The sequence below is a fragment of the Uloborus diversus genome, chromosome 2 (genome assembly GCF_026930045.1).
Source record: "Uloborus diversus isolate 005 chromosome 2, Udiv.v.3.1, whole genome shotgun sequence".
In the NCBI taxonomy this organism is placed as follows: domain Eukaryota; kingdom Metazoa; phylum Arthropoda; class Arachnida; order Araneae; family Uloboridae; genus Uloborus; species Uloborus diversus.
In genome coordinates this window covers 57,058,242-57,082,351 of record NC_072732.1, presented here as the reverse complement: position 1 = coordinate 57,082,351, position 24,110 = coordinate 57,058,242, and the positions used below count along the sequence as shown (strand labels likewise).

The 24,110-nt window shown below is 32.3% G+C and overlaps 1 protein-coding gene across 1 annotated transcript in view; it reads left to right on the top strand.

Annotated features, from left to right (window-relative positions):
• Window positions 1–1,064: 1,064 nt before the first annotated feature.
• The window catches only part of LOC129217053 (zinc finger protein on ecdysone puffs-like), a 42,944-nt gene continuing 19,898 nt past the window's right edge, over window positions 1,065–24,110 (top strand). Inside the window, exons 1-2 of the mRNA XM_054851294.1 lie at window positions 1,065–1,197; window positions 19,454–19,499. The gene's annotated coding sequence lies outside the window, so the exon portion shown is untranslated. The remainder of the gene's footprint in view (window positions 1,198–19,453; window positions 19,500–24,110) is intronic.

Here is a 24,110-nt window from a genome sequence, read left to right as displayed (position 1 = left end):
TGGGCTTTTCGTTTCTTCTTTTATGCACTGATGAAGGGGCTTGCATTTGACAGCCCCGAAACAGTTGTTTGCTGAGTTTTTAACTCCATTTTAATAACTTTGTTTGTTCTTTATACACGCTGTGTCGTTTTACTCATTCCATAGTACAAAGTTTTCGACTGTCTTTTTTACAAAAACTATGTAATAAAACTTTACTGATACGAAATTTAAAAACAAAATCTGCATAAATATGGGAAAGGTTGAAAAACACTGATTTTGCCTCTCTATTTACGTATCAGCGTTCCTTAAAAAAAAATTCTATCCCCTCCCAGGAAAAACTCCTGAGTGTGCCACTGGCGGGGGCTCTAAGCTATTGCTTGTTTAGCTTAGACCTCTGGGGTGTGTTAAATATGTCGCAGTCACAAAGTCCTCCTTCAAGATCTCTGGAGATGGTTAGTTAAATTGATTGGCGTTCGTATAATCAGAGCTCTATTGTACATTTCATTTCACAAAAAAAAAAAAAAAAAGTCTGTACACATTGTAAACACTCGTACAAGAGATTGGTCAGCATGCAATGCTGGAGATTGACAAGCGATACTAGACACATGCTCAGTATTTTGGCTTCAGCACTGGCAGAACAGGAATACTATGAAGGTGGGGTGCTCACGAGAAGGTAGAATTCATGGCACACACCACACCATTGAATGAATTTTGTTTCGTGGAGGGGTGTTGTGAGTACTCTTAGAGGGTTTTCGATATCATTTTAGGGACTTCTCAGCCTGGAATCGTCAGTAATAGCCGATCTAAGAGACTAATGTCCTCTCATTGAAGCTTTTTTGAGATGAACGGCACCGCGTTGCTTGCGAGCCTTCGATATATAAAAAAAAGTTTTTCAAAAAGAAAAAAAAAAACTCTATTTTCGTATTAAGTGATCTAAATCAAAACAACAGATTTTAAAGAAAAAAAATTCAAGCTGGTTAATTAATTCATTCCGCCATGACCACTGAGCTATCATTCGAAATGACATCACACCGCGTCTTTTATAATAACAGAAAATTTAGCTTTTATTTGGCAACACTTATCATCGCGCATTTTTCCAACAAGAAAGTTCCGATCGAGTGCCATTTTTTGCTCTTACTGCTCATCTTCTTGAAATTTATTGTCTTCAAGGCGCCAGCAGTTTGGAATAGTATTGTGAAGAAATCAAGAAACTCAGCTGTAAGTTTTGTTCCTTTTTTTTCTCCTTTTTGTTTGAAAAATGAAAACTATCAGACAGTTGGAGTTCGCTATAACGTAGCTATCTTTTATTCATGTATAGCTGTAGTTGATTTCAACTTTTCTATTAAAAAGCTATGAGTTGGAAATTTTCTTTTTAATCTGAATTCTCATATTACCAAAAAATACTGAGATAATAAGTTTGATATCCACTTTTACCCCAATTTTCTCTTCAATTTATTGTTACCGGTTAACCCTATTTTTGCCGGTGTTAAGCCTAAGGCTTTAAATTTTTATTGCATCTTCTACTTTTGTTTCTTCGGAATAAAATGTTTTGTTGTAACAGAATTAAAATTCGCTTTTAAATGAATTAATTTAACTGATCTGTCACCCGCCGATTTTATTTACATGCTGAAAAATAAATAAATTGATAAAACTAACGAAGCCATTTTTCTTTTTGTGTCGGTGATCAGCCCTTTAATTTCGTGAAAGTGAAGTATTCATTCCAATTTCAGTTCATCTAATTTTTATTGTAAGAGTAGAAAGGGTTGTTGAATGATGTTCTTTTGGCCGCATATCTTGGTAATCTATTGCTAGTGTACGTTTTCTTAGTTGTATTTTCATGTTAATATGTAAAATAAGAAAGAAAAATCGTAAACGTTTCTTTGAGTTCTTTTCGTAAGCAATGAAGGAACTAAGGTTTACGGAAGTTGTTTGTTGTACTTTTTACTTCGACGGAATAGTTCTGTACCTGTATTGGGTATTTATCTTGTGCTTCGTATTGACGTGATTTTTTATTTTTATATTCAAATTGTTTAATTTTCAAATGACTGGAAGCTCCTTTCTTGTTGCTCTATCCAAAATGTCTTAAATGATTCATATTCATTCTATATATCTTGATATTCCTCTTACACTGTTACTCTTGTTTAATTTTTTTTTTTTTGGGCATGTAGAAAAAGTTTGACAAATGTTTTCAATTAAATTCATCGCATTTAACCGACGTCACAATTTTACTAGGGACACACTTGATTTACCACCTCATTATTAACATCAAAAAGTTAGTTACAAAATACTTGGTAATGACTAAAAGTAGGGTCAGACAGGGGAAATACGGGTCAAAAAAGCCATACAATCTTAATTTAAGATACATTCCTGTAATTTGCCTTAGATGTTCTTTGAACTTTTATCAGCACAAGGAAAAAATATTTTTGAATTTTAAATTGAAATGTACCTTTTACAAGAACATTTTGCTAGAGTCTTAAGTTTTTTCTAAAAAAATCACATGCTGCAGAAAAAACGTACTACTCGCAATAAAAATGAATGTTACTTATTAATGATTTCATTTCAGTTATTACATACATAATGAAGATTTTAAAACCAGAAAAAATGATTGTATCACCTTACTGGAAAATTTTGGCAGCGCTAAACTATTAGTAGATTGCGTTGTATTTCCAGAAATAATTCAGCTCTCATTGTCCCTGGAACGTTCATTGGGTACCTTTTTAAGAACATTTAAAACTTATAATAACCTTATTCCGAACAGTTTGCATCTCTTCCGCATAAGTGGGATCAAATTAATAAATCCATATCCTCGGTACAAACGTTTAAAATCGTGTCGATTACTACCGAAAATTGTACCACTGAAGAGGAGGTGAGGTCTCAGAGACTGCTTTTAAAGAATGCAATGAAATTTAAACCAGATGCACAAAAGATCCTGATAAGCAAGGGAGGTGTTCAAGGTCACAAAACAAAGCTGTTGGGATAAACCTTTCAATCCACTAAATATGAAGTAGGAGTGGTGGTATAAACTTTTGAGTGGTGTGTGAAACATCCCATGTTATGGGCTAAGTATAAAAGATAAAATTATATAATTTGGCATGGAGTAAGCTTAAATAATCTGGAAATTATTCAAATGATCCCTTTACCTAAAATTGCATTTTATTTATTTAAATTAAGAGTGACAGGGAATTACCCCTGATCGGGGCAATTATGGATCACACATGGGATAAATATGGGTCACTCCTTTTTTAAAGTAATCCTTGTCAAAAGTAAAAGTTCAAGTCTTTGTGACGTCAAATGGCATAGGAAGTGACGTCATGCGCTCTTCCGCTGCAGGGGACGTGCTGTTCGCTTCGAAGACGAAACGTAAGGCTTACCTCCTTGCATTTAACTTCTCGCAATTCTGGAACATTAAACGTCTCATCCGTCGAAAATATTCGAATACAATCATTGATGTTACTTGAGGAAGATTATTAGATTGTGCTTTAACGAATCAGGCCTCCATAGTGTGTTCAAAAGGATTATTGAAATTCTGAAAAATAAAAATATCAGCACGCTCAAAATGTCCGTAGCGAAAACAAGGGGTCTTCGGCGGAAGGCTTCCCATTAGTGCCCTGTGACGTAAGCTCGTGACATTTCAGAAGAGCGTATTTTTGTGCTTGGATTTTTAAAAATTCAGTAAAAATCAATCGGGGTGTTTTAAAATTTGGCGATGGTGAATTTTTTAGTTTTGAGGGTCAATTGACAATGTCCAATAGTCAAAATATGAACATTTAATAGGTTGCAACTTCCCTATTATTGTTTCTTAGCCCATAAAAAGATTTTTTAATGATAAAAAATTTAATAAAGAATTTAATTTAATAAAGAAATAACACATTATAATTGAAATAATTCGATGTTACTCTTGCTAGTCGACTACAATTAGTTATTGCTCTTTGCTCTAAGCCCGTACGATTCCGTAAGGAAATTTCTTTAATATTTGTATGCTGCCTTCAACAATCATGTTTCGGTCAACTGAAAGGTTTTTTTCTTTATAATTTCAAAAAACTAGACTGAAAAAATGCACTTATTTCAAATTACTTCTAAAATGTCACGCTTGGACAAATTTCCAACACCTTGTTCCAGAAATTTCATTTCTGCTTTTCCCTTGTCCAAATTTTAAGTTACTTTCCCATTGTAGAGTATGTCGCTATCATCATTCATTAAAAAGTCTATCTGGTGTTCAAGTACAGAAAGAATTTAGTTGTAGCACAATCTTTTAACATTTTTAAAGAATGAATCATTTTGCAACTGAGTTATTGCAGAATCTTCCTGCTTTTTCTCGTTGTCATAAACAATTCCAAAATAAGCTCATTTTGTATTTAGGGGCTGTCTATATCAGATTATTGAGGTATTTTTATTTTTTTTGCAAGCATAGTTTTTCTCAATGACTACATCTGTGCTTTGCATTTGATTTCTCTTCTGCTTTTTCTCTTGCAGATCCAAGTTACAAAATTTGTTATAACTATTGAAATTTATTCCCTTATTTGGTACTCTAGGGATTCATATTAATTTGTTACTTATTTTGGCACTTGATGTCTGCTTTTATTGCATGTTGACATAGTTTATCTTCAAAGCTGAAATCGATTTGCTAGCCAAAAGGGCATGATACTTCAGCAGCAATTAAATATATCGGGGATATTTCGATAATTGGGAATCTGGCGCGGTCGCTTCATTTTTGGCGTAAATAATTTTATTTTGGTAACCCTGCTGATTTATAGTAACCCTATGTGAATAGATGTTTCTGATCTCTTTGTTTTGATTTGCATAGAAAAATACTTCTCGCGCAGGCGCTGGAGCCAAAAATTGATGCCAATGAAGAAAGATCACCAGATTCCCAATTATCGAAATATCCCCAATATATCATCCAATGTTGCACTAGTAAAGCATTAAAGTTTCTTTGAGAGTTTGGCACAGAAAAGGATAAGTTGAAGAAATGAATTAGAAAAACATCTAAAATATCAGAAAATATACTGTATAATGTTATAAAGTTTGAATACAAGGATCCCCAAAAACATATTTGGCTTGGGGCCCTTTGATATCTTAATCGAGCCCTTTTGAGAAGATTATACTACATCAAAAGGACGGATAAGGGGGGGTGGGGAGGATTGTCGCCTCCTTCAGCCGAGAGACAGGAACTTTCTTGGTGTATACTTTTGATATTCAAGTTTCAAAAACGCAATTTCATATAATATTCGATGGTGTTAGATGAAAGGGAGCTCTTCTCCGGAATTGAAGTCTTGAAAACAATCATAGCTCATCTCTTATTATTCTGGGGATAGGAATTAGAGCTTTCTGCAGGAAAAATTGAAGTTCCAAAATTTCAATTTTAGACTGATATTTTCCAAGAGTAAAAAACAATCGCCCCCTTTTTAACATTTTCCGGATCCGTCATCCATGCTACAACATAACTAAGACTTTTCAACAACAAAATTCTTTCGAGCAAGTGCCCATTTATCAGAAAGCACTTTGGCCCTTTTTAGATCTTGGGGAAACTAATATTCATTTCCACATAAGCTTAAAAGCATTATCGTACTTACTTGTAATGTTCATTTTTCAAAATGAAAACAAAAAGAAATGTAAACTTCTATTCAGTTTTTTTTTTTTTTTTTTGGTTTTACATAATCCTTATGGTTCTCAGAACTTGTTTTAATATATAAATACATCTCGATTCTGTTGAATATGCAAGAATTCACAAATGATTGTAAGTGCAGGAGCTCAGATCCCATGAGCTCCTATGAAGATTAAGCCACTAACTCTAGTTAAAACAAATAGATATTATAAAAAGGCTGATAGATATTATAGATTGGTTGCTGATGGCCCCTTGGCCTACGACTATTGAATTTTAATTGGTGGTAGCAATATCTGTTTGTAGCAGTCTCAGACAAACATACCAACAATAATTTTCAAACACTGAAGTGTTATTATTTGTGCATTTAGACTTGTGCTCTTATGTGTTTTCTTCATTTAGTGTCATGCTCTTTAAGCATTGCTTCTTAACAGTATTTACATTCATACACTTAATATAATTGCATACCCTTGGAACACTTTCTTGGAATGGTAGATAAAACGCTTCACCTTTATATTCATAACTATGAAGTAGGCTTGCCAAAAAACAATTTCCTCCATTGCCATTTGGTGGCGTGACTCACTAGTGTGTTAACTGACAATAAAACAAGTCTCTTGTACGCATTTGGCTGGAAGCAACCTCATTGTTACTTTATGCCTATCCAACTTATGCTGCATCAGAATTCCAATATTTTCAGATGTGTAATGTATTTTTCAAACAAGTGTAGAAAGTGCAATTTTAAATGAGAATACCTTAGTCAATGCTTCATTCTTCTAAAGGAAATTGAATCACGCTTGTAAGTTAATGTCAGTATAGGCAAAAAAGTTTTAAATCATGAATATATAATTTATATTTCAGTATTAAAATACGTCAAAAATGTTTTTTTTTTTTTTTTTTTTTTTTTTCAAGATGGATAATCATTTTTAGATCTAGTATGGCACCCCTCAAAAAGCTAATATTCTTTCTCATGGTATACCACACAATGGATTGTCATTAGTACTGGAGAATGTATAGAATATTGAACAAAAACACAATTATATTTTCATGATACTTCTGCTATGGGTCACTGAAATTAAAAAAGCTGTTTTTTATACTAATTTTACTTCAGTTGACCCTATGCTTTTCTTGTACTAAAATTAAAATATTGAAATAACTTGTGAAGAAGCATATTGAAATAGCCAACTCCTGCATCAAATTATATTAAAAGGTAATCAATCCATCTTCTATGTTGAAATTATATGCCTATTAGTTAAGAGATGCAATCCTCTGCTTTACAAGTTTGAATTGTTAGATTTTTTTGCATGTAAAAATTAAATTTAGTAGCACTCCTTTGAGTTATAAGTTAAAATTAAATTTTCTTGGTAGTGTTGTGAATTTCCTTGCATATCACTGCCAATTCTTAAATAAGTTATTTTTTAAATAAAATGTTATTTGAATGAGCATTTCAGAGAGAAATCACTCAAAAATTAAAATTAATATGTATATTCACGCATTTCAAATTTTGCAGTAAATATGAATTGATCAAAAAAGATTCCTTTAACTGAAGCTTACTTTTGGACAGTTTAACAGATAGTTTTGGACGATAAAAACACCTGTCCTCCCCAAACTTCTGGCATCCAAAACCCAACCTTGGTTTCAAGTTTTGAAGTAGTGTACATAGCAATTAGGTACATTTTCTCACTCTTGACCTGTTAAGCTACATACATAGGGTTTGCATTTATGCACTACTTGTGGCCCCCGCACGGCTTTGCCTGTTGTAGAAAATCAAAAGGTCGTTTGGGTCGCCTGTACATTTACAAATAATGCATGATGAATTTCTCGCCAAATGGCTTGCCCATGTTATAGTTCCACGTTATGATAACTTGGTAATTTACTGGTCCATCTTATGATAATTTTGTTCAGGAAAGTGTTAATTGGAATAGAAAAATAACAATCTAATTTTTGAAAAATCACTTTGAGGTGCACACCCCCATGCTATAAACTAATTCTGTGCCAAATTTCATTAAAATTGGCAGAACGGTCAAGGCGCTGTGGGCATTACAGAGATCCTGACAGACGGAGAGACTTTCAGCTTTATTGTTGGTAAAGATAACAGGTTCTTTATGCAAATTCTTTGGAAAAGAATGAAACTTTTGGGAAGCCAGAACAAAATGAAACCGAGAAACCTAAAGAAAACTGAATGAAAAGGAATAAAGAAAACACAATCTCTTTATAATCTATTCAAACACCGTCCTTATGTTGACCAGGCAATCCAGTTTTAGGGACAGGAGAGATTAGTTTATCTTGGGCAAAGTTCTGAAAATACCAATAGAGGATATAGGTAAAGTTCTGCTTCATTGCATCTTTCTGGCTTAATGAAAGAAAATTGCACTGTAAAGACTTATCTATTTCACATTCATATGACCAGAATGTCTTTTATCATTATTTTGCAGCCAGAATAAAGAGGTGCGAGAAAAAATTATGTGCTAAATATAGTTTTTTTGCTCTTTGGGAAAAGAATTTATGGTCCTGTTTTATCTGATTATTTCGAGAGTAATGTCTGATTCTTGTTTTATCCCCTTCTGATCCTAATACTTGATCCTTCAGTTCTACATTTGTTTTAACTGTGTAAAATGCCAATAAAACTAATATTGAAAATCTGTGAATCTCTAACAAAAAAAAAGATTGTTATACTATATCTTGGTGCTAATGTTTTCTTGCACTATTCATTGGATGAAACTTACATTGGTTTGTTAGCATTAAAAGTGCATTGCTAAGCAATTAAAGATTTTAGTTGTTACTATTTATCTATAATGTAACTGTTTAAAGTTGAAGACAATAATTCTGAGGCTTATTAAAACCATATTGAGGTAAATTCTTAGTAATCAAGTCAACCGTAACAAACTCTGGTTTGGGGGGGGGTCAACTAGATACGGTTTGTACCCTCCCCTCCCCTCACTCCGTGAAGGGCCTTGTATTTGCCCTTTGAAAATTAGTGCATGCTTTTTGTTATTAAGCATGTTTGTATTTATGAAATGCTATTAATTTCAACGTTTTGCTGATTTTTTTATTTTTTTTTATCAAGTCATAGATGCTCATTCAGTGCCTCAAATGTTGACTTGTACATGATTCATACTTTCATCTGATTAAATAATTTATATTTCCAAGGAATAAATTTTCATTGATTTTTACTTGATATTTGAATTAACTGTTGACTAAGGTGTAAGAAATATTAATTTTTTTTATAAGACCAGTTCAGCACTAGCAAGTATATTGTTCCAGCTGTTGGAATAACCTGTGCATTGTTTTGTTGCAAATTTTTATAAACATATTTTTTAAAGATTTTAATTATCAATATTGTTTTATTACACAATGTGCTAGTGCAGTGGTGCTCAACCTATGGCCCGAGAGCCATATGAGGCAGTGAGAAGCAAAGGCATGCAAGTGGAAATTTTCAAGTTTTGAGTAAACCTCTTTTAAATATAAGCCCCTAGGTCAGGGTTTAAGCTGCATTCAAAAGATCTTCAGCACAAAAGCTAAAATTATGGGAAAAGTTTTAGCAGAGGGCTAAAATGTTATGTATTTTCATATCCTTCTAAATGCCTCAGTGTGTTTTATCTCCAGTTTGAAAGTAAAATTTTTATTTCATTTATAACATCTTTGAAGAAGTGCAGCAGTTTTTTTATGTAAAATTAAAAGAAACTACACGTTTGGTTTTTAGAATGTTACGCTCCCCTCCTTCCAATAATGCAGTTATTGAGGGGGACATAATGCCATTGTTGAACTGAATAGTAATTTAAAAATCTTGGCTTAATATTTAAAAAAAGATTTGAGTTAAGTATTGCCATGCTGCATCCTCTCCTTGGTCATACATTTTTTTTTTTTTTTTTTTTTTTTTTTTTTTTTGTTGCTTCTCACTGCCTCATGTGAACCACGAATCTAATCCAAGTGGCCTGTTAAGATCAATGTCCTTAATTGCTTTAAGCCATATTGGTTAAAACCAGGGTTGGCAAGTTTCTGCCGAGCTTTTTTTTTTTATCAAGGTTATCAGGCGGTTAAAACCACTGGTAGAAACCGGTTAAAACCGGCATGGCAAAAACCACTTTATGCCACATTTGCGGCAGAAACTGGCAAAAACTCGCAAAATGAGTTCTTGATATGCAACAGAAAATGCATGGAAAAAATAATTGTTAACCAAAGCACTGTAATTTTATTACAAAATTATCACAATTCAAAATCAAATGTTACATTGTTGGGACCCTGTAATTGCCTCTTCGAAAAGGTGGTTTCAAAAATCTAAATAGGTTCAAAAATATGCACAAATGAGAAACTTTAGAATATTCTTGAAACAGAAGAGCTAGCAGACAATGTATCAAGGAGCAAGCAATGTTCATGAAACTTTCTTCTATTGTATAAGGGGCATTCCACAGTATGTTTGACATTATGTAGAGTCCGTAACGTGACCTTTTTTTGCCATAAACTTTTAATTTACCGTTTGATTTGCAAATTATTTTAATTTGAGCTGGTATGTTGGTAGGAAAAGATCAAAATAAAATAATATGCTAATCAAACAGTAAATTAAAAAGTTATGTTAAAAAAGGTCACGTTACGGACTCTACATAAATGTCAAAAATACCGTGGAATGCCCCATAACTGGTCCACCATGTAGAACTGGGGTTGTGGTAAAAATTTGACTAGAAAATAAGTTTTGAGAAATTTGGCCAATTTGTTTTGCAAAGCTGTGACATTAGATACAAAATTCTAGGCAAATAAAATTCTGGCACTTTCTTCTTGAAGCATATGACATGATAATTTCAATCACAAACAATTTAGAGGAAGCATATAAAGGAGCAAGTTACAATGAGTAATGCCTGTTTACTTCTGTATGCCACTCTTTCCTAAGCATCCCCGTATGATTTTTTTTACCCTTTGTTAAATTAATCCAAATACTACGAACCTCTGCAATTGAAAAGTTCCCTTTCTGAACTAAATCAAGTGCACTAGCATTGGATTTTATTTTTTTAAATGATGAAATGATGTTTAATTTTTTAGTTTACTTGAACAAATATCATTTACTAATTACTTGAGTTATTAGACATTTTTAAGTTATTGCCAGTTTCTGCCGGTTATAACCAGTTTCTGCCACTGGCATGGCAAAAACTAGTTTCTGCCGGCAGAAAGCCAACCCTGGTTTAAACCAATTGGTTTTTTAAAAAAAAGTTACAAAAAATTTTTTTTTTTCTTTTTTCAAAAACTTCATTGTGAACCCTAAATGTTTTCACAAGTTTTACATATTATTGCAAAGAGTAAAATCTAATTGATGCTAGGTAAATAAAGAAGCTAAATAGATGAAATATCCAAGTAGCTCTTTTTTTATTTATTAAATTATTTTTTGCCTTTTGCATTTCAACCAAAACTTCATCTACTACCTCATTTGCTTGATACTTAAGATTTATTGAGATAAATTATATACCATTGAAGCAATGCATAGTGTAAACATATCTTAACACTAGAATATTTAAATAAGAGAAAAAAAAATAACTAAAGTCGTCCAAGAACACAGAGTAGGCGCTTATACCTTTTTTGCACACCCATAGATGATATAGTCAGTGCAAGAAAAGAAGATGTATAAAATTTTCTGTTCTTATTAAAAAGAAAATTCAAATTTTCACCTTTAAAAGAACTTTTTTGATCCCAATATGATATAAGAAGTCTCATGTACGAGTGGTGGAAGAATGAAAAACATTAATTTTTATGAGTCTTCATTATTAAACTATGCTAAAAGAGTATTTTCAATTAAGTTTATACTGAAGCTTTTAAATGTATCAAACCAGGAGAAAGAATGTGTACAATGAAAAACAATGATTTTTTTAAAAACCTAACCTGTCCTGTTTCTATATTTGTTTCATCGATACATTAGGTAAATAAATTACATGATTTGTAACTTTTTTTCAAATCTTTAAACAAAATATGCGTTGATCTTTTGATTTTTAAGGTTGTATTGTATAATGTACGTCAGACTTAAGATTCATTTGTAGATACTGCAAAATGCTTTCCATGTTTAAGCATAAGTGACTTTAATTTTACTATTTTATATTAGTAGATATTCATGATTATGAGAATTAACTTGCCAGAATTTATTCTTTGTTATTAGTAATTAATGCATGAACTATCACAGTAAATTATTTCTTTGATTATTTATACCTAGACCCATTTACATACAATATTCTCCTACAGGATTCTCTAAGTATGAGAAAATGAACTTACAAGATTTTACTCTTAAAAACTTTACTCTTTTATTCTTTTTAAATTAATTACAAAGAAATTAAGTACAAATATGAATATTAAAAATTCCTTAACAATTAATTCATAAAATCTTCATGATTTTCCTAGAATAAAATTCTTTTTCTTAGAAATAGTATTAAAAACCAAATAAATCTGGTTTAAACAAAAAAAAAAAAAAACTGGTTTAAACCAAAAGAAAGTTTTTTTTTTCAAAAAATTCCAACAGTGTTATGTAAACATTCAAAAGAACCGGTCATCTTCAGTCCACATTAAAGCTGATTGTTGCAAATTTGGAACCAAGTAGCTATATAATGAAATAAGCATGTTATAATAATTAAAAAAAAGTTTGTATTTTCCTTTCCCTTTCCGGGTTTTCTAATGTTAACACATGTAACTGTATATGTGTTCTGGCCCCGCGAAATTCCTCTTCATACGAATATAACCCTTTGGTACAAAGAAGGTTGAGCAACACTGTGCAAGCAGTTTCAGGCTCTTGTTCTTTTTTAGTGCAGTTGATGTTTTATATTTAAAATCAAAGGTTGCTGCTAGTTTTTTGGATTTTATTTATTTTTGTTTTTCTAAACATTAGCATGCAGATAAACAGAAGGATATTTTCATAATGAAATCTAATCTCAGTTTTTGCTATGTACTTCTCAACTATGTTCTGGTCATGCACATGTTTTGCCTTGTATTAAATTTTGAAAAGTACAGTTCAGATTTTCTTGGTTATTTTTTATGATATATACAAATTAGATATCGAAACATGTGCATAGCAGTTCTGTCAGCTCATGGTGTTGGATCACTGTGGGAAAATCTAAAGAGAATGCTGAATACTTTTAAAGGTAAGCTTTTCCCCTCCAATATTTATTTTTAAATTAATAAATATTTTTTATTCTAGGGAGATTTCTCATTTTATAATGAAAAACTCAGTCTTTAAATGACATTGTACTTAAAAGGGTTCTGTAACTATTATGTATAGATAGGTTAGTGTTTCTTTGAAAATTTGGTCAAACAGAAGTACTTTTAAAACCCTTCTTGGTTCGTGTCTTTCTCACTCAGCCGGTGTGGTCAGCATTGTTGCGCAATAAAAATAAAACAGCTTTAACTAAACACAATAAAAATAATTTTCTTGTTGAAAGAATTTGTCATTACCCTCTGCCTTTAAATTCTGCAATTGTTTGTATATTTCTGAGTTTTCTATAGGTAGAATACTTGAAATCGGTCATTTAGTACTTAACTGCCCTTAATTTCCCTTTAAATTAGTAAAGTTTTACTTCTTTTTTTGCATGTCAAAATAGTTTCTGTAATTAAATCATCTATCTTATATTAAAGTTTATATTAATATAAAATATTTCACTATTGGGGGTGATAAGTGGTGATTTTAATGCTCTCTAAAATAGATTGTAAAGCTGTGTGTTAAAAAATTTTTTTTTGCAAATCTTAAACACCTCAAAGCAATAGTTAATATAGCAGTAGTATTCCCCACCCCCTAACTGTTATATACTTGTTATTGTATACTTAATATAATAGCAACATACTTATGAGTGACAGCATATTTTAAATGATCTGCAAAATGTACAAGATAAATAATTTTTTTCTGGAGAAGTATGAAGTAAATTCAATAAAAATATGCAAAAGTTCTAATAAGTCAAACCAAAGCCTGAAAATGCTTTTAAACAATTCCATTCAACCAGTGTTATTAGTTCTAACTTGTGGATTAATTTCTATACATGAATTTTGACTGAATCATTATGTTCGTATCAAAGGCGTCTTTAGTGAATAGATTCGTTCTATAATTGCGGTAGCATATTTACAAGCTCTAAAACATGAGGAAATTGACTTTTGGAAAAGCTAAAATTTATTGAATTTTAAAACTATTTATACAAATTAAGGAAGTCGGGGGAGGGGGGGAGCTTTGATGTACTTCAAAATTTTAGATGCCAAATTTGGTGCCTGGGTTAGAAATCTAGTCGTCTAATCAAAATTTTGGGTTTCAGAATAAAAGCAACAAAAAAGTTTTTAACTCAAATTCAGATAAAATATTTGACCAAGAAGGGTGTTAAAATCAAACAATTCAAATGCTCCTTTTCAGACCTTAAAATTGTTAAAATAATTATTAGAATAAACCTAAATACAGTAAACTCCTGAGTATCTGCTGCCCCTCTTTCAAAAAAGGCTCACATTTTATCTTTTTGAGAGCAAAATCTCTTTATGCATTCCTATTTTATTCTCTCCTTCCCTTCCAATGACATTGAACCTTCCAAGGTGGCTGAAATCTTACTGGTTAACCTGATTTTTAAATCAAACCTACTTGCTGCTTTAGATCTACATTTGCTTACATGATTGAACAAGTAATTGACCCAGTCTTGTTCAAAAAAATTATCCACCTCTTATAAGTGCAAACCTATAAACAGCTGCCAACTGCTACGAAAAAAATCGTAATGCTACAAAATCGGGTCCAAAAATTTATAATTTTTTTTTTAAATTTATAATCCTAAAAACACACGCACCAAAAAAAATGCATGAAAACTAAACCGATTAGTTCAGCAAATCAGACTACACTTGCTCCTGCGCAATAAGAATTGCTTTTTGAAAGTTGCATGGTATAAACATGGGTTGATTTTTAGATTGCGACACTGATCCAGTTATTGAATGTTTGGCAAATAGCTGAAAAATTGCATAAATATATTTTTATTCCGTATTAATATTTTCTACATCATTATTTGAAATTTGTTAAGTATAAGTATCATTGTTTTTTATACTGTTGACAATTCATCACTTTAAATCTGAGGCAGCCCCCCACCCCACTGAGAAATGCTGTTACGATTTTGGATTTTCAAAAGTTGGCAGCTCTTCCTATAAATGAGGCAAACCTAACCTGGCAGCATCATAATGTTGTGATTAGGATCTGTGTTGCCTTCATAATGCTGCCATTTTAGCTTTGCCCCAACTATCGCTTGATATGTTTCAGTTAATTTGTTTGCATGTCGCTAGCGTATATGTAATTAGTTAACAATACTGAGTTTTTTCTTTCAATCTTTACATTCTATCCTTATAGCTCAGCTTTAATGTATATAAGTGTTATTGATTTTTATGATATTGTATTGACCTACTGGTCCTATTTTGCAGTTTATCCGCAAACTAGCTTATCTGCGGTTACTATGTCACAATATCCCATGGATAACCGGGAGTTTACCGTATGTACTTCTCTTAGAATTGAGCAAATGTAAACATACAAAAAGATCAATGCAACTAATGCACACCCTTGTGTAGAATACCAAATTAATGTACTTTTTGAAATTCATCGACCATTCTTATGTTAAGTTAGTTTTTCTACTAGATTATTTAAATGTAGTGACGCACCCGTTTCATGGCAGATATGTCACAGCAAGCACCTTTATTACCAGGAGAGGGGTGACCGGTACAAATATTGTAAAGTTCTTCATTTTACAAGTATACATTATTGTCAGGGCCGGATTTGGAAGTGTGGAGGCCCCTGATTAGGGTTCAAAAAGATCATCATACTTTCGAAAATATAAGATACTTTGATGTATATCCGAATATTTTGATATATATGTAATATATCCGATTTTTTCGGCCCGTGAAAGTTTGGATATTTTGTAAAAAATTTATTGTGGAGGCCCCGGGGCAGTAACCCCGCCTGCCCTCCCCTCAATCCAGCCCTGATTATTGTCCCTCAGAAATTTTCACCAATTGAGTTTTTTAGCTATTCCTGCATTGATTCCATCACAGAATCTGCTATTGAGGTCATGTCAGTGACTGGTGCTGCATGATGCGGCACTGGCGCTTGCAATATGCTAGTTTGACTTGCTGCCTCAGTCTTCAAAACCAGTCCTTGATCTTCTTTGTCCTCCAGATGATCTAGAAATATCAGAGCATGTGACGAATTTGTCCAACATCAGTAAATTGTCATGACTATGCAAATCCCCTCTGAGCTTTTCAAATGATGCAACTTATTCACATGTTTCGGAGCTTTAGATGTAGGAAAACTTCAGAGTTTGGGTTCTTGAGTAGTAATACGGGTACTGTTTTTTCCTTTTGAAAATGCCTTGTAGACAATGTGTTTGGAACATTTGACTCCCTATACATTGTATAGTGATCAGAGTTTCCTAGATATCAGTTTTGTGTTTTGAATATTTTTGCTTGCATATGTTTCTGCAGTTTTGGCTACTATGCAGTAGTATTCAACATCTGACAGTAATTAGTCATCATATATTCAATTCAAACAAGGACGGCAAATAGGGGGGTTGAGAGGGGACGGTTGCACCCCCAAATGTTTTGAGAGGAATGATAAAAAATGAGCAAATTTAATTTGCATTAATCGCTAATCAGTGTTCAAGAAAAGCTATCTTGTTGATTTTCCATAATGATTGATGAAACTCGACATATTATGAGCAAGTGTTTTTCGTTTTTTAAATTATTGGAAATTCAAGCTTTAGCAGCCTTTTCAGAACAGAAAAAACTGAAGGATCATGGTTGATTTTAACTAAAGACATAATTTCCTCATGTAGGCTAAATATCTCGTTCTTGTGTGCTCTGTGTAACAATGGTTATGAGAGGTCCGTGAAGTGGTGTGGCTGCATGATTTTCACAAGAAAATGCCTTGGTGTGTTTCCTTAATTGTTAAGCTCATATATTAAGTGCGTCTATTTTAATGAGCGTCCATCCCTTTCTTCTGCTGGAATCACACTTCGAACTTGTTGATATATTTAATTTTACCTGACATCATAGTCATGTTTGCCCATATAGTAGAACTCAAAATTTGGTCACCAAATGCGGCCATTATTTTGATTGAAGTCGCCGGTTTGGCTACCATTTGCTGATGGAAACTCATTTTCCTATCGAATCTTGGCGTATGACCTTTTTCAAATTCTTTTGTTGGCTAAATATTAGACTATTGAATTGTTGGGGATGCAGGAAAGAGGAGGTTTTATCTTCTCGTGTACTAAAAATTTGTCTGTCACGCAGGGGCAAAAGTTTGTCCATGTTTAACTTGCATAAACCCAAAATTTTTATGCATTTTGAAATCTGATTGCATCTGCCTCTATAAACTTCTAACGTTTTAGTTTGCTGTGTGTTTTTACAGCATGGATATCGCTAAATTTGTACTTACCATTATTCTTTACTTCTATCTCAGAAAAATGCCTAGCCGTCTTGAATTTCAAAACAATCCAAGTTGAAACAAGCTAGATCATTCTTTTTTTTTTCTAACAATCGATTAAAGATGCTTTGGGTGGCAATGAAATATATCGGTTAATTTATGTGTTGAATATATTATCTTATCTGCACTTTGCACTCATACCTTTATTTTATTCTTTATATTGTGTATTTTTGTCTCAATATGGGTAAATTTTTAATCATGAAATCATGGAGTGTGAACAGAAAAGATTTACTAATGCAAGTTTGGCTGCAATTTTTTGAAACTTATCTACCATTTTGTGCGATTTTAGTAGCCATTGGCTATCATTGACAGTATCTTTCATTTTTAATCTATCATATAACTCTCAAATAGTAATAAACTTGGTAATCTCAACAACAATGTAAGAAGCTAGCAGGCTTAAGCTCTAAGTGCCTCATGTTCTCTATATTTGACCTTATTGTATCTTGTATTTTTGTTTTCAAAATAGATTCTACATTAGCTTACCATTATTTACTATACTTTCTGAAAAGAATTGTGCAAAGAATGTTCTAGTGTGTTTTTTATTTTTTGCTAATTATTGCTTTGAATTAGAGTGATAACCCACAAAACTGTAACTGGTGGCACTAACTTTTGACATGTTTTGTATGACAAGGTGCAAAGCTTGACATAGACTGCTGTGAGAAAGGGTTATTGACAAATTTAGGCTTTTTTAGAAAATTTCCTTGTTTTTAAATTTTTCTCTCCTTCATTTTTTTCTTGGTTTTTAACCTTTTTTTTTTAACTACACGTTTAAAGTTTAAATTTTGAACCTTTTAAGTATCCACTGCATTCATTCAAAAACATTTCTCAAAATCTTAGAAAGTAAAGTTGTAAAACCTTTTGACAATGCAAATGAAATATCATTTAATATTGCCTGTTTATGTATTGATTAATGCTTTAAAGTTATCAGTTGTGATATATTTATGTACGAAAGCTTTTTATAGCAATATTTATTTTGTGGTATGAGCAGATACTGTTTAAAATCAGATAAGTTATGTCTTTTTTTTTAACTTTTTTAGCTTGAACACTTGTGCTACAGTTTGGCTATTTCCAGTTTGGCTTTTATCAAGAAGCACGGTAGGCCTACTTGTGTAAGCCTAGTGCTTTCACAAAATACAGGACCTGCAGTTTGACTTTAGACCAAGTGGTTTTATTCTACAAAACATTCAGACTGGCATATAATCCAGATATTCAGTGAAAATAATTCCAGAATTGCTTGGGTTTTTTAAAACCCACCTTTATGATGAAAAAAACCACAATGTAATGGATTTGTTTTCGGCTGCTTGTATAGTCATGTTGCCTCCTTGTGGCCGTGGGGTATAGTTTGTCGAATTTCATGCTATGCACTTCATTTTTATGTCATTGTGTCTAGAATGCAAAACCAATTTTCAAATGTCACAGCTCTGCCTACTGTAATACAATAACATTTGTGATTTGAGCATCACGCGGCTTTTCAAGACTGTAATCCATTATTGTTTTGTGGTTATTTCTTTTTATTGGAAATATTAATGGTGTGATGTTTAGTTTATTTTAGCAAAGCTAAAATGCCATAATATGTACATTTAGACCATGCTATCTGCATCATTGTTAAAGTAACACTTGAGAATTCTCTTGCAATAATTTAATTTTTTTTCTTTTTCAGAAATAAAGGAATTTTCATAACATTGTTATTAGATAATTTGTTACTTATTTTTATTGTCTGGACTAGTTTTTTTGTGTATTTTGTATTACTAACCAGATTTCTTAATTTTTATTTAACATGTAAGGGTGCCCTTTAACTTTTTTGCCTTTAACAAAATGCTGAAGTTTGATGTTTTTTGTATATTTAACAAGCAACTATACTACCCTTATTTTATATTCAAATATTTTTTGCATTTGATGCCTCAAATTCGTTTTCTATTCTAACCGGCACATATTCATGGCAGAAAATCGTTGAATATTTACCAATAAAAAAAAGCAGTTATGTTAAATATGTAACTTACATAGAAATGTATGTTGTATTGCAACTGCAAGTTGCAATATAATAATCAAATTTTTCCCTTTAGATGGCATTAAAAATTTGCCTTTGCAAATTTGGTTATGTATATCAACTTACATTTAGCTTTATTTTGTGAATGCTGTCTACCTTTTTTTCTTCCTAAGATACTTATTTAGATGTTTTTAAAGCCAAATGTTCATAGTTCAAAAATGATGCAGTGATATAGCTTTTTACTGTGCTGTATTTATTTTCTAGGTACCGTTTCTTTAGAAGGGTTTCTTGCATGTACTATGCAAAAAATTAATACAGGATTTTATCAATAAAGGTTACATAATAACTAACTAGACTATATAGTAAATAGGTAAATTTCTTAGGGCACCCTTTTGTCTTTTATTTTTACTATATTTTTTATTTCTTTTCATTTTTATAGGTTTAAGGGTGAAAAGATCTAAGGACATTGTATTTACATCAAAAGGGTTAGTAGTTTTATCGACTTTTAAATTCCTCCATTTCATGAGCTCTGATGGGTGCGCAACTTCTTTGTATGAATAAAATCAGCTGAGCATTATGCATTTGAGCAGAGCTTTCAAATTATGCAGGTGGATAGAGTTGGGTCAGATCAAAACGCAGAAGGTAGCTGTGTTGACGGAAACATGTCTTGCAATTAAACAAAAAGTGAAAAGGTTTTTGTCTGGGTAGTATTGGACTAGCCTCTCTTTCCCCCTACAGTCTCATACTTAGCACCAAGTAATTTCTATCTCTACGGGCATTAAAAAGAAACGCTTGTGGATTCGGTAGTTCAGAATCAATGCTGCGATTTAGCAAGCCATCTTGATGTGATTTCCCATTTTTGACGAGTTCTTCCATGCCGGACCTCCAAAAGAGGAAAATCACTTAGTAAAATGTCAGGATCGTGAGGGGGGTGGTTCAAAACCTCCTTACGCAAATCCCTTATCACACTTGTTTCATAAGAGGCGCATGTTTCCATGAACCCAGCCATCCAACCGTGCCACCATCTGCCGACACAGTTTAAAAGCTTAGATCGTCCTCATTATCTTCAGTGATTTTATACTTTCAGAGAATCTGCACACCCGTTTGAGCTCTTGTTATCTTAACTTTTAAAACCCACTTGTAATTAGCTGTAACCCACTTGTTCCAGACGGAAAGTGTAATTTAATCATAAACACGTGATTTTTTGCTAATTACCTTTTTACCTCTTATGAAGTATGTATGTTCCCTATACAAATCCAGATTATGACCAAATTTGGTAGGGAGGTATTTGAGCACTATGTTCAACAGGTTCGATTGTGCAATTGGTGGTTCAATGGATGATGTTCGACAGTTGATAATAGCATATTAGTTTTTTATTTACTTACACAACATAAACATACGATTCAAGCGTAAAGAGATGCTCAGAATCTTATTTCCATATTCCTTTTTCAAGGCCAACTGTTCAAATGACAACAAACCGTTCAAATTTTAGTTTTACAACCCAAAAATTGTATTTTTCTATAATATGGGGGCAAAGAAAGCTCACAAAAATTAGAATGAGATTGGCATAGGTTGGCGCGTTATCGAGGGACCCAGTACGCCACTGGATTAGCATTCAATTAGCATTGTTGATCAGTGCTTTCACCAAAATTTGTAGTGTGAAGAATCTCCTTAAGAAAAAAGATCTGCTGCCAATTTGTCTTTGTTTTGATGTTACAGTCGACGCTCATTATAACGACCACACATTATAAAGACCATTCCATTATAACGACCAGTGGTAAACGCCCGAACTTTGTCCCTATGAACTTAATGTTAATTTGCTTTCGGTATAAAGACCGTTCTGTATCTTCTAATCCAATACAACGACCGAATTCAGCGGGCACTATTTCCGATGTTTTTCCAATAAAGCAAATTTGTAGCTTGAAATGATCTTGATAACTGTTTACAGACAGTTGCATGTAGTCTTCAGTGTTCAATCCAACTTTGAGAGGGGGTGGGAGTACTACTCAAAACAGCACAGAAAAATAAAGGGGGTAAGTGAAATTTCCGGATTCCGAAGTAAAAGGGGTTGACACATTTTATGTTAGTTTGGTGTTTGATCACGTGGTTTTTAAGATCTTGGCAGTTTTGCATCTCTCTGAAGCAGCATGGAATGAAGTCTCAGAAAAGACCCTCAAAAAGTGCTTTCATCATGTTGATTTTGAAAAGCAAAAGGAATTGGAATCTACTGCTGAAATGCAGAAGCAACTTGCTGAAGTCAGGCAATCCAAGATGAAAATTTCGATGAAGATGAAATGCTGTAAAATGTTTTTAAGAAAATGAAACTGGATGAAGAGTTAAACTAAAACAATTATGCTAACATCAATTCTGATTTAGCATGTGTTGAGCATCTGTCAGAAGATGAACTATTTCTCGATACTGTGCACAAAAATTAATTGATGTATCATGATCAGATGAGGAAGGAATTGAGACCAAAGTTTCTAGTGTGAAAAGTTTTGAATGTTCAAGGGAATTTTAAATGTTCTTTCAAAAGCACACTACATATCATCTATAACTGAAATGGAAAATTGTGTTTTGCAAAAATCATGTGCGTTAAAAAGGCAAACAAGTGTTTCTGATTTTATCTTCAGAAAATAAATGATTTTTAAGTAAACGATTTTTAAATATGTAATCAGTTTTTTCCCATATTTTCTACTTTAAAATCGGTCATAATATTTTTCACCCATTATTTTTTAAAAAATGTCTATGATAAAAAATACTTTAGGAATTTAACTGGAATCTTTGAAAAAATGCAAACTTTATTAGAGCAACATAACATGCGTGATGCATGTATATATGTTTTTTTAACTTCTACCTCTTATAACGACCACCCATTATAAAGACCTTTTTCTCTGGGACGGAGATGGCCATTATATCGAGCGTCAACTGTATTCCTGTAATCGGGGGATTTAAAAATTTTCTTTTGGTACTTTTATGCAACCGTCGTAGAAATTTTAGATTCTTTTCGTTCAAGCATAAATGACAATCATGTGTCACTTGGTATAGCTTTTATTGTCGAGGTGCAAAAGTCGAGCAATGCAGCTAGTATATTAATGAAATTGAAAAATAATTAAGTAAAATAATTTATATACCTTGGAACTTTTCTCTAAATGTTGGCACAAACTTGAAACAGGAATGCAGTAACCCCTTGTAATATCACTTATTCAGATATATTGCTCCTTTTTTTCTCTCCCGAAACATTAAAGCCTAAAAAAACCTTACTTTAAGTTTGAAACTATTCACGAAAAGTATTATTCACATGAAATCTTTCTTCATTATAATGTCAACAAAACAAATGTGCTTCTATTCTAAATTCGCTGAAAAAGCAGTGGCATACACAATTCCTGCCATCCAAATCTATATACCCGCAGAATGCTTCAGTTAAAGATATACTACTTGGCATTTTCTTTTGTATTGGTTGCCTTTGCAATGTGTGAGAGACAACAGGCAGATGTCAAGTGGAAGAAAACCTGAACCCTGACTGCTTTTTAGCACATTAAATGCATGAATCGGGATAATTTGAAAGTGCGAAACTTTTAGGCGTTACTTTTACTTTTCACATCCTTTTGCAGCAAATCAAAGGGATTAGAAAGTATTGGGAATAAGAGGGTAAAAGAATGCTCATTCTTATCTAGCGATAGCAAAGAAATATAATCTTCATTTTATATTTGTACCCTTCTGATGTTCAAAATTTACTTAAATTTCAATCTTGTTTAAATTTTAATGCTTGTGATAGTACATTTGTGAATTATATAGAAACCATTTGAAAATCATGTTCAAAAGAACAATGCTAATTTACTTTCATGTTGGTTGGATAACTTTTTAATGACCTTGATTTTGGATATATCTGGTTGCTGTATAATCAGAATATAATAATGAATTGAATCTTTTAATGATCTTAAACTTTATTGGATTCTCATTGAGAAAATTTGTCAAACATTGCATCTTATAAAAACAGTACAAGTAAAAGAACATATCAATGTACACATCAAAACTAATAGTTTTTGCTTTCGACAACTGAAAAATCAACTGGAGGCTTGTTCTAGAACCACCATAACTGCTGCAGAATAAACCAGTGATTTTTTTCAACCTAACAGGTTATTGAACTATGTTGCAAATTATAATTTCTTTTTCAAATTATAGTTTTTAAGGTTAATTCGTTCCAGTTTTTTGGTGATAGCTGAATTTCTGCGAAGTGGGATTCTGTATTTATAAACCTAATATTTCCTTTACTAGGGTGCATGAACTTACAATTTAAATAGGTTTTTTAGCATAGAGCCCCTTAGACATGAAACAGCACCCTTAGCTGCCATTTGTATTACTTAATATGTTACACAAAATATGAGAAAATGAGATACAGTAGACGTAAGAGATCACATTGTTATTTATTGGGAAATAAAACTACGCACTCATGCTGTTTTTACACACTACTACTGATCTATGAAAATAGTTCAACTTGTTCGATAAAGAATTAATTGCCAGTTAGTGATCGCATGTGCCCCCCGTTCTTCCACTACATAACTTCCTCTATTAACGGTTAAAATGAGAAGGATTCGCTATGCTTTCTTCAGCGATTTTATACCTCCACTCCCTCAACTAAGACAACCTCAGCCCCTCAGAAGTGATTATCTTTCTTGAAAGACATGGTTGAAACTGTTGCGTAAAAATGTGGAAGTGCAGTCAATGTTGCATTCCAGATAAGCGATTTTCCCAATAGTTGAGAGGAAGAAAATTCAAGCTCATTTTTAAGTACTAAATGTAATAAGGCTACAAAAAAAAAAAAAAAAACACACACACACACACACATTATAAAGCTTTGATTATATATATAATTACTTTTTTTTTTTTTTGCTTCAAACTTTTCCATTATTTCAATGGTTGGAAGTTATATTCTAATCCAGAGTTAATTAAAATGACTTTATTTATTTTCGCAAACTTTAACTGTATTGAATTAGTTAACAATTACATTTTTTTTTTGTAAAAATACTAAATTGTAAAAAAATGAGCATTTAATTTGATTCTGAATTTGCTTTTAAAGCTAAGGATTTGTTAAAAAA